The following is an 11,413-nucleotide window of genomic DNA, read 5'->3' as shown; positions in this document are numbered from 1 at the left end:
GCAGTCTTTGGCAGACTTATGCGCCGCAGCAGAAAGCAGCAGTGAGCGTCCCCTTGCATTCCGGCTTCCCGGCACAGCGACAACCGTTTTCCATTATTCGCAACGGCCCGGTGGTGGTGGCCCCGGAAAATGTCAGCTTCTGTTTCTCGCGCCATCCATTCGAAAGAGCATCGACGGCCAACCCTGTATGTCCTGTGTGCTGCACGCTGCTGCTGGGCCTGTTGTTGGCAACGCATTGTCCTGTATAGTATAGCCCAGTGGACGTGTGGCGTGGCCGTGTCGGACGAAAAATGATTCGATCCCCCATCGACTGCTGGTGGCGGATCCCCAGCCAGATCAGGCAAAACAACAACAACAACAAACCCGTGCCGAACCGGGCTATAAATAACAAATTCATTAAGAGATAAAGTACATTAATTTGTCTCCGCGCCGAGGCGCCTTCGGCGCGTACGCGGCCTCCGAAGAGTGCCCCGGGCGTGCTGAGTCGGGGCTGAGCATAATGTTGTGCAATAAATTTGTGATCCGATTATTGACTTTAAACAGTTGGAGTAATTACAAAATAATCGCGTTACTTTGCCGCGCTCTATCGTGCGCGCCTTAGGATGGGCCCGAAATTAGCCACTCCGTCGTCATTAGTCAAGCGCCCGCGTCGTGTGGCCAGAATTATGTGAAAAATTACGCTAATTTGATGTTAAATTGCTGTTTAATTGGATACATTAATTTTTTTTATTTTGAACCAAAACGGGATAACAAATAAACAAAACACCCTTCTATTTTTCTTATTTGCTAATAATGCTAATAATGTTTGCATTTAAACATTAGTTTTTCATTTCGTTATCATTATAACGGTGCTCTTTTGTTTTTAAGCCAGCCAATCTCTTCAGTCTGCGTTTCACCTTTTCATTCAAAGATCATACGACAACTGACTCGTGTGTTGTCTTGCGCTGAATATTTGCAATCTCCGCAACCCCGCAATATCCGATAACCTGAGAAGAAAGAAAAATGGCCACGGCCAGCATAGCGATGCGTGAAAGAATGTTTTCTTCTCCTTTTTAAAGTCACATATGAAATCCCAGCACGTTCTCCGTATCTTTTAGTACCTTTCATTGTTGACCCTGTTGTTGTTCACCCCAAAAACACATCCCACATCCTGGCAACCGGGGGTTGCCTTCTGGGCTTGGCCGGAAGGTGCCCGGTGTCGATGTTCTTCGTACTGTGTGCATCCGATGCTTATCCGAAAACCTTTTTCCGGTTCCATTCGTTTAACACCGATGCTCTTAGCGCACCGGTGGACGTAACCGCAATCTAGGTGTCTCATAAACTCGATTGAGTCATTGCCGGTCGTAACTGAATATTTCCGGTCCGTAGTAGCGGCTCACCTCGATGGTTTCGACCTCTCCGTTGCGAACTCCCGATGGCCGCCCCAGAGGAAGAGGCTGCTCAAACCATGGCTTGAAGCTTGGATAAGCGCTGACTGCAAAATAATGTCCAAAAAATAATGGCGGGATTTGCGACCATAATCGGGGTTACCAGGTGAGTTGACCGGTGACAAAACGATGGTCCTGTGACGGTTCCGGGTTTGGCACACCTTAGAAATCAGCTTAATGGGAAAATTTTCAATCACCTATGAGTTATAAAGTGGATTCTGTCGTCGGAACAAGTTGGTTCGTTCATACTTTGGCCCTAAGAGCGGGTCTTATTATTAGATTATGTTTGTTGTCAAACACTTTGCAGAGTCCATCATTGGGCACTCATAATAAGATTTTAATCATAAGAAAAGCTTTTAACAAATAATAGAAAAACGATCGTCCAGAGTGAATTGGATTTTTGTTGGCCCTTTTAAGGGCAACATCGTATTCGAAAAGGGCAATATCGTCTTAATATTCAATTACTTTAGGTTGTGTGGAGCAAAGCGCACCCTACACATATCGGTTTAAATCAGAATGCAGTCAAAATGCTAATAAACTATGCTTTGCCAAGTAAAGTTTCTATTGGACGTAAGCAGTGCACCGTCTGGTCCTGTAATGCTGCCTCCAACTACATCTCACGCTTTCCGACGAAACAACGACTTGTGTGGTCAAACTAACCCCAGAATATTATGAGTGACGATTTGATTACGTAAAACGTCCGAAGAAACAGTTCATGGATTAGTGCTAGCCAATTTGTAATCCATTCTCGGCTTCTCGAAAAGGAGCCCTTCAAGCCAATGATGAGTGCGGTGTGCACCATCAAAGACATGGAATTCAAAGAAGCTGTTCCGAGAAGACCATACGGAACATATTCTTCTCTTGATTTGCAATAAAAGGGCAAAATGTAACGCTTTGATATACTTGGTGAATGGACCGAGCAAATTACCTAGCAAACTTCATTTAACAAGCAAGTTTCGGCGAAATGCTCTCAGCATAATTAACTTGAACAATATTTCACTGTTTAACTTTACAACTAAGTCCACAATTTAAAACATTTACACATTCACAAACAATTAGGGCGTTTAATTGCATTTCACCACAATCAAAATGGTAACAGATTTCATTCACTTTCGGCGCTGTGTTTCTGCTTTATACATGCAACAACGCAACAACCGCGAAGCGCTAACTGAATGAATGATAACAAACACTGGGACCTGTTTCCGGAAAACCCGAACCTATCATGGGCAAACATTGCCATGCATATTAATTTTAGCTGCTTTTGGTGGTGATTATTTTCCACTTTTGAACGAGCGGCTGGTTTCGGGCTACGTGCTAAGGTTGCACTGATTAGACACGGCAACAGACGGTGCCTTGGCCTAACCCTGAGGGTGCAGCGGTTCCATAATTCCGGCTCACATTCAAATCATGCGCTCAGGTTATCGCACACACATCGCGGAAAGCTGTGCCAGAACCTATGCCATTTCTGACATCTGGGATGATGGATTCGCACCAGCGAGACATATTTGCTTTGATGGAATAGATTCCATTCGTAGGACATTGTTATCAACATAGGTACTCAAGGATGTCGTTTTAACAACTGACGTCTAAGTAAATGGAAAACGTTTTTCAAAGCACTTTCCCTTTTAGTGGTCCAAATGCAGACAACAGGTATGATCAAGTATGACCAGCATTGGTGCATGTTCCTTTTTTTCTTTAGTAAGCATAATTTTAATTTATTTAATTATATAAAATAAAATAGGTAGTTAGAAATGGAAAAATGACCAATTCTAGGATGCAAGATTTTCCAGAGTTTAGTAGTTAGAATGACATAGTGCCCAAGTTGCGGTAACAACGAAAACCCGACTTTTAAAGCGAACGGACAATTAAGCTTAGCGACAACTGGAAAGTGACGAGATTTATGCTCTACCTTTGCTCGGTTGCCACACCACCGACAAAACCGCGCTGTGGTGGAGATACATAAGTTACAGCCTGGGTTTCACTGTCGGAGACCGCTGACCCTTTGCAAACTGTGACCAACGAACATCGACAAAGGCGACGGTGGGCGAGTATTTAGAGAATTATGTGCAAACCTGCAACGGGTTACATTGCGAGGTAGTTTAAAGAGAGGTTTTTTCGTTGTAACTGACATATTGATAGGTTAGTTTTGGAACAAGTATAAAATTTAAAGAGAAGATATTAAATTAAACGATTAATCTAACCCTATTTATATCACTTTAATGCGGCGAATTTGTGTTCTACTTTAGTATCCTAGCGAACGCTCATAGTGTGCCCAATTTAATCCTTTGACGATGGATCCATCCTCTTGGTTTTTGGGCTTGACTTTCGCTTCGCTCATTTCGCTTGCAATCGATTTAGCGTCCACTTCGACCGACCTATCGGCGACTTCATCCCGGCGTAGCCTCTTCTTAGGGCAAGTTTTTCGAAAAGAATTTGAATAGTGTCGCAACACAAAAAGTGAAACTAAAACCACTTCATTCAAAACTGCCAATTTCGTTCGTGGCGACGGCGACGAAGAGTGAGCCGACCAGAAAGGACTCGACTTTCCAGTGACGCTAACTAGCAAAAGTGCAGCGCGCGAAAAAATTGCACCAGCGCGCAAAAACCCATTGGCCATTTTGTCGAAAGACTAGCACCCCGGCCCAGGGTCGGTCAACGGTCGGCAACCGTTGATTGCAATGAAGGCGATCGTCCTTTTTTTGCTCGAGAAAGCAAAGTTTGGGCCTGACTGATTCGTGGCACTTCCTGGCTAGGTGACGCTGCTGCCGTCGAGGCTTCTGAATGATTAGATCTTCTCAATTGATTTCCTCCATTGGGTGCAGAAAAACACGCCCCGACTGCAAGTGGTCGCGTCGTCGCTTCAAAGTGAGCCAGTTTTTGTTGATATGCGGTAATGCTTAAAGCCAAGGCTTATCAAGTTAAATTTAACATAAAAATTCAAACTGACACGGTCACAGGGAGTAAAATATAAGAACGCAGTTCAAATTGAAACGGTACCTTAAAGTATCGAGAATCCAGCTCATCCCGGCTTCAAGTCGCAACGCGCCGACGAAAGGGAGAAATAAATTTTATAGCCTCTTCGCCGAGCCGTATAAACGGTGTCTAAGTCTCGAGTGAGCCAACGGGAAACGCAAAAAGGGGATATACTATATATTGACTAACGGTGATTTGAAAATGCTTCCGTTGCATTTTCCCGTGGCCCCGAGTGCCGTACGGGGCCGGGGCGTTGGCTAGACTCCCAAGTAGTGTAATAGAAATAATTCATCCGTACTTTTATCTCGGAACAGTTCGCCGTACTCGCTCGCCACGGTTCTTTAGCCGGTGGCTCACCATCGGTTACACTTTGCAAGCGGAAGCCACGATTGAGCCACTGGTTACCGGTACACAGACTCGGTTTTCTTGTGTTTTTTTTTTCATTGACACGTTTTTCCCGAGGGCCGGCGGAAGATTAAGATGCACAAGGACCGGGCCCGGGGTAGGATTTTTATATCGAATTAAGCGCACTTTCGGAAAAATCGTTTTTCCGCGCGCAAACGATCGACCGTGAAACGAACTGTGTATGTAGGTCGAGTTCGCAGCAGTAGCAGCTGCCAGAGTGCCGACCCGGCCGAAACACTGGAAACCATGGCACATAAAGCAGCTTTTCCGTTCTGCGAGAAGTTCGACGTAATCTTCTCGCAGAAGCCAAAGGATAAAAGTGAGCATCTGGGCTTTACTGACTTGGCCCTGGATAGGAATTGACTCTCCGTTCATTAATAGTTTAATAGTAGAAACAGTGGTTTAAGCTTTCGCACCTTGCGGTCGCAGTATGAGTTCCTAGGCACCTTGCTTCGTTGGTTTAAAACTATCCGATCAAACGATAACTGTCAGTGTTTAAAAGACTAGCAATTAGTTTTGTTCCTGTTTTCGATTTCGAAATATTCGTTCGGGAGTTATTACGCCGCTCAGGTTTAACGAACCATAGGTTCGTATTCACAATAAATTTTAAAATTTAATATTTTATTTAAACTCCCTTTCATAGAACATTCAACGATGTTCAGCCAAAACCTTAAACAAATACAAAAAACTATATGCAGAAAGCTAGTATAAATGTAGAATATTTATATTTAGTATAAAACTAGGATAAAACTCCTTAAGCTTGTGAATCTGATTTAACTCTTGAAGAAGGAGGCATAGTTTCCCAACCATACAAAGGGATCGAGATAAAATGAATACACGTACAATCCGCTTGTACTGGGAAGCATAAAAAAGAAGCAGGACAACTGAACCATCGCGTGGTTTGTACGCAAAACTTTCTGCATTGAAGTTTTTGCATTTCGCGTCGCTTTATCTTTCCGAACGAGATTCACTTGGCAAGGCCCAGGGTCTCAGTTGTTTGAATCCGAAAGTTTAAATACATCTCTCATCCACTCGACTCGATTGGGAGGAACAAAAAACGGAACCAGCCTGCACTAATGAAACTCTGTAACAATGTTTTCATTGATGGTCATGATCCTGGGACCGTTTAAAGAGAATTTCGTTTTGCTCAGTAATCTCGATTCGTTGCGCAAAAGTTTCACTCTGTCTTTTCGCAGGCGCAGGAAAATGGCACGTAAAGATCCTTATCCACAATATCCGTTTGGTTACTATTTGACAGTTTTTGCCTTTGATTGTATGTATTTCTTTTCATGCTTAACTCATGCACGGTCGTGGTTTCTTCAACATTTTTATTTTTATTTTAAAGCTCTAAATTAAATCAAAATTGTTATTTAAAGTCTTAAACAATTTCCTCACAAAAAAGTTTAGTTTGCTTCGAAAAGTTGCCTTTTTGTTTGAGAAATCCCTGCATACTTCGAATCAACTTTATCAATGTCCTGGCCGATACGCATAAAGTGGTGCCTGATTTGGAATGTAAATGAAAGCGACATCTTCTAATCTAACACACAACGTCTGAGTTATGTCCGATGGTATGCAGCGTACGGATAATAATCTGTAGAATAGTAACACATTCCTGGGAAGAGACCACTGCGAAACTCACGAAGCCGGGCGCACCAGTTCGTCCCAGGATACGGATACGGCTGGCTAATGTACGCATTGGTTTCCATGAAAGGCGCTACGGTCAAACGAAATTACGACATTCCGGAGTCGGTTTCATTTTGACCGCCATTTCACTCTTGCTGTCGGCAAGAATGCATGCATGTTATTTGGCTGAAGTTTATTGCACATCACCGTCTCACATCGGGCCAGGCACAGGGACCTTTGGTACGATAGGGCGGAACTGGTTCGAGAAATATCGGTTGAGTTATAAGTTAAGATACAGCCTTTCGGTAGGAGAAACATAAAATCCAGCATTCTATCCGCGCGGCTGAATGTAGGTTTTCCAAGTGTCCTGTCCACCCAACGTTCAGGCGTCTGGTGAACGAGTCCACACATTCCCAGAGACATCCTGACGGGGCTGTTGCGAAGCAGCAAACGCAAAGACTTGCCGTGGCGAAGAGACCTTCTGACCGATTCAATAAATTTTTCACCACACTCTTTCTTCGCTACGTTCGATTTGTATGTGAGTTCGGTGCCAACGCAAGTGGAATGCAGATGGGCGGACGGCTTAGTGGTCAGTGTGAAAAATGTCTCAACTGAAGTCAAATGTCTTTCTGAAACGATTCGTTGTAGCGGTTTCGATTCGAACCATTGCTGGAGGTAGTGTTCCGGATGGCACGTGCAGCACGCCAAAGAGTGGCAAACAGTTTCCTTGCAGATTTGGAGTAGGAATGTGCTCTGAAAATGTGCTCGAAGAAATTGAAAATCCAAAACATTGCCAAACCAAAAGATATCGATATTTGTCAATAGTTTCTAAAAGATTCAAATCAAAGTCCGAAATCGGTTTAAGTGATTGTTAAACTTTAACGCTACAAATTTAAACCTACCCGTAGCTTAAAGCTTCAAGCAAAAGCTTCGGCTATTTAGCTTTTTGATTAATCGCTTACTAAAAAATGGTTCACTGTAAATGCTTGAAAACATTCAGATTTTCTTCGGTTAATAATGTTGCCATTACGGTGAGCATCATTTTGGCCTTTAGACACAATACTGTGTGCACGTTTCAACAGCGCCCGCAAACGGCAAAGATTACAACCGTAATGCAACGGATTTGGAATTATTTCGTAATGAGCCATCATCACCAAACGTTTTACGATTTCTCGCATTTATGCTTAGCTTTTCATAATTACAAGTCAGGAAATTTAATTTCCTAGAGCGTGCGGTGACAAAGCAGAGCTTCCGCATCTCGGATTTATTCTGATTAGAACGCATTTCCTTGCCCGCATCAAGGAACAATAAGTAAGAATACTATTCAGATCGTACCTTGTACAGTGAAACGTACTGAAGTGTGTATACTTACCGCTGTCCGTCTTACACAACGCCCAAATTAAGAAACACTGCAGTATTCTGTTTATGATACGAATTTTATTGCAACGTAGTTTGCTAAACTGTTTATATTTATTGCAATTCGAATTTGAGAAGTTGGATAAAATCAGTTTTTTTAATACTTTTCCATGACTCACATGCACAAAACACAATTTATCATTTAACCAATTCCGAGCTATCGTCGTCGTCACTTGGGAGCGTTCGTTGCGATTTTCTTACTGCTGGAGGACTCTGATTGAGCTTGGCCAAACCCCGATACGAATCCTGTTCAGTTGAGGTATAGTATAGTCGGGTTTACACGCTCGACCTCGAATCGCGCATTCACGCCTCTCTCTCTCTAGCTTTGACCACAAGGAAATCTATACTTATTTTGCATTCCTAGAAACCTGCATCAATTGTTAGTCTTCAGCGCCTTTCTACAACCACTTTGCCCACCACGTGATTGTATCGAGCACTTTTCCGTATTGCTTGCAACACTTTGTTTTGTCGTTCAACGTACAGTTAACCGGACTTTAAACCGATCCGATACACGGTATGCCATTCATAGAATGGCCTAGCTTTGTTGTGTGTGAATTATAAAAACTACGGAAGGTCCACCGCCTGTGCCTTAACTTTCTGCTTGCTTTACAGGGACACTATCGTGTTTGAGTTGCTGTTTGTATCGTTCCGAAAATATGTTTTCATTGAAAGAGATTACATCAAATACAAAACTTTTCCACTGAGTTCTCTTACTTTCATTGGCATTCATTTCTATCGTGTACTGTGGACTGCTAAAAACCGGAATCAACTGCTAGATCTCATAAATACGATTATGTCTTTGATCCAGCCCAGAGCTATCGTTTGCAGAAACTGGGCTAGGTGAACTACCTTGTGAATAAATAGGTTTAATAAGTTTAAATATTGTCAAAAACAACCATCTAATAATGGGATGTTACTTTTTTGTGTGAAACGAATCTAAAACCCGTCGATATGATCAAATTATGTACAAATGGTACGGAACCTACGTGGGAGAGTATTTGCTTACACATTTACCTAGCCAACAGCGCAAAGCCCTCGACTGAGATCTATTCACTTTTGGTTAGGTAAATGCCGAGGTGGGAGAACACAACTAACCTAAAGAGTCATGGAGAGGTTGGTTCCATTACGAATGCGGAACTTAAATTCTCCAAACCTCGTCATCCACCGCCGATAGCTTTCCTCCAGCGATGGTCATCATTGAGCCTGCAAAACTCCGCCTAGATGGTGACCCATCGGCCGGCGGAGAATTATTATTGTCCGAATCTCATGTACCGTTGCCACTGGTCGAAGACGAAAGTGAGGACGAAGAAGAAGGACTAGACTTGGGCCCACCGCTGTTGATGTTGCTGCTGCTGCCACCATTGAAACTACTGCTGCCGACACTGTACAGGCCGCGCGTTGGTGAGCGAACGTTCGAAGCAGGATTGTGAAATTTGAGCAGTTCTACTACCGTGATCGCCACCTGCACGGTACCGCGCCCTTCAAGGACATCCGCAGCACAGCACAGTAGATTCTATAATGATAGACACATAGCAAAACACACATATAGCCAGTATGACTGATTGGTAAGTGCATTCAAACCGACGCCGATGATGATAACGCACTTAGAAAACATAACTTCAAACATGATTGCAGAACGTGTGCCGGAACTCAACTTGGCGCTGCAGCTTTATTACCGCTTCGTGAAACTTAACCTTTACCGTCAGTCAAAAGATCGTTCGCATCGTTTGTAAGATGTTTTTTTTGTTTTTAAATGTATTTTAAGCAAAAAAGCGCCTTTATCAACCTTACATTAATCACTTGCCGTCGCGCATTAGTCTGACACAACCCCTATTGATTAGTGGAAGCTTTTAACCTATGTCAACAAACTGGGCGTTTGGGGTTTGCAAAGCATTGTGATGAAGCATTTTCTGTCGCTGATCGAACACAGTCTAACGGTTTCTGATATGGTAACCTAACCATGAGCCTAATGAACTTAGTGTATGTCCATGTCACAGCTGCTATGCCGTACCGGAATATTGTCGTGCGCGCTTACAGGAGTTATCCTGCTGCAAAAGTGCTCTCTTACAGTAAGTAGTTCCACTCGAAACTAATTATATTTGTAGTTGTCATGGAATCGATTTATAAAACAGTTAAGATAAAGGAGACAAAAATGTCACGAAAAAAAGAGATCCGCGCAATAGTGGAAAGTATACTATATAATTTATAATCATCCTCTAGCTGCTGATGAAAATGGATGTTATCAAACTGCTTGAACCATTGCATTCCCGTCTATGTTCACCCTGAGCTTGTTCGTATTGTTTGGTTGGATTGCATTTGCTTCTTTCACTGGTTGCGAGTGCACTCCTCATTCATACGCTTTATTTCATCTGCACCGGTTGAGAGTGACCAACTGTGGAGAGAACATCTCTGTAGCTGCTACCATTGTGAACCTGTGTTACAATTGTTTCAACACAACACATGCTCATTACACAGTGCAGGGAATCATGCAAGCAATGTCGATAGAAAATAAATCCTAGTTCAGCGGCCTTGTTTGGCAGACGCCCTTCAGATAAATACATAGGATCGATATTTAGAGTCTAACGATTATAAGATACGTAAATAGATAATAAAATAAGCAGTCCACTGAACATTAATCCCGATCATCGATCATCAGTCCTTCCAATTGAACAGTACCAAAATTACCTAAACTAAAACGATTGGTATCTCGCGCAAAAGCGTATGACGTAGGCATCTAACGGCAACCGTAAATCGGTACCCCATGGACAATGATCAACATAAATAAGTGTACTAAGTCCGCAAAATATGAAAAGCCTCGATTAATAACTTACAAAGTATAGACTTAAAATAATGTTACGTTCAGGGTAAAATTATTTGAACTATCGATATTTGGTGAATTGATAGATAGCTTGTTCTTGACCGAAATTTCGTAGACTCAAAGGGCCAGCACTACACTGGAATGTAAAGTACTAACTAGGAGCGGGTTTTCAAGTAGAACAGAGGGAGCTGTAGTGTGAAATTCGTAATATATGATTGTTGTGTTTTAAGTAACCCGCCATACCGTCTGTTTCATTATTGCCCATTATCAGCTCTAGTATCCCTGCTCTACAATTACTTCAACCAACTGCACATGTTCCCTATTTGCTGTTTCACTGAGGTTCGTTGGCTTCCATTCACTGGTAATGAATGAGATGCATCTGGACCAGCACTAGTGGTGGGTCTAAGCTTTCTGTTTCTGTTTTATATTCTGTTCATTTTAAGGCAACTTTCTTGTTTCTTTTAATATTCTTGCTCTATCAGCTACAAAGTCTCGATGAAGGAGCACTTTTTAATGTGATGCTGCATGTTGTACATGTGCTTCCACTCTCTGTATGCTTATGTAATAGTAACTCTTGTGATTTTGATTTGAGATTTTTTCCAGTGACTCCAGATGATGCGTCCTCAACGTCGGATTAAACAAACACACACGTATTTCGAGCAGAAGATGAACCTGTTCTGTGGTACAATAACGTTGAGGAAGCCTATATCGCATAGGATTAGCTCATTGTTCACGGAACTTTTTAATCACA

This window comes from Anopheles cruzii, chromosome 3, assembly GCF_943734635.1.
Source record: "Anopheles cruzii chromosome 3, idAnoCruzAS_RS32_06, whole genome shotgun sequence".
NCBI classification, from domain to species: domain Eukaryota; kingdom Metazoa; phylum Arthropoda; class Insecta; order Diptera; family Culicidae; genus Anopheles; species Anopheles cruzii.
Note: the sequence above shows the minus strand (reverse complement) of the source record.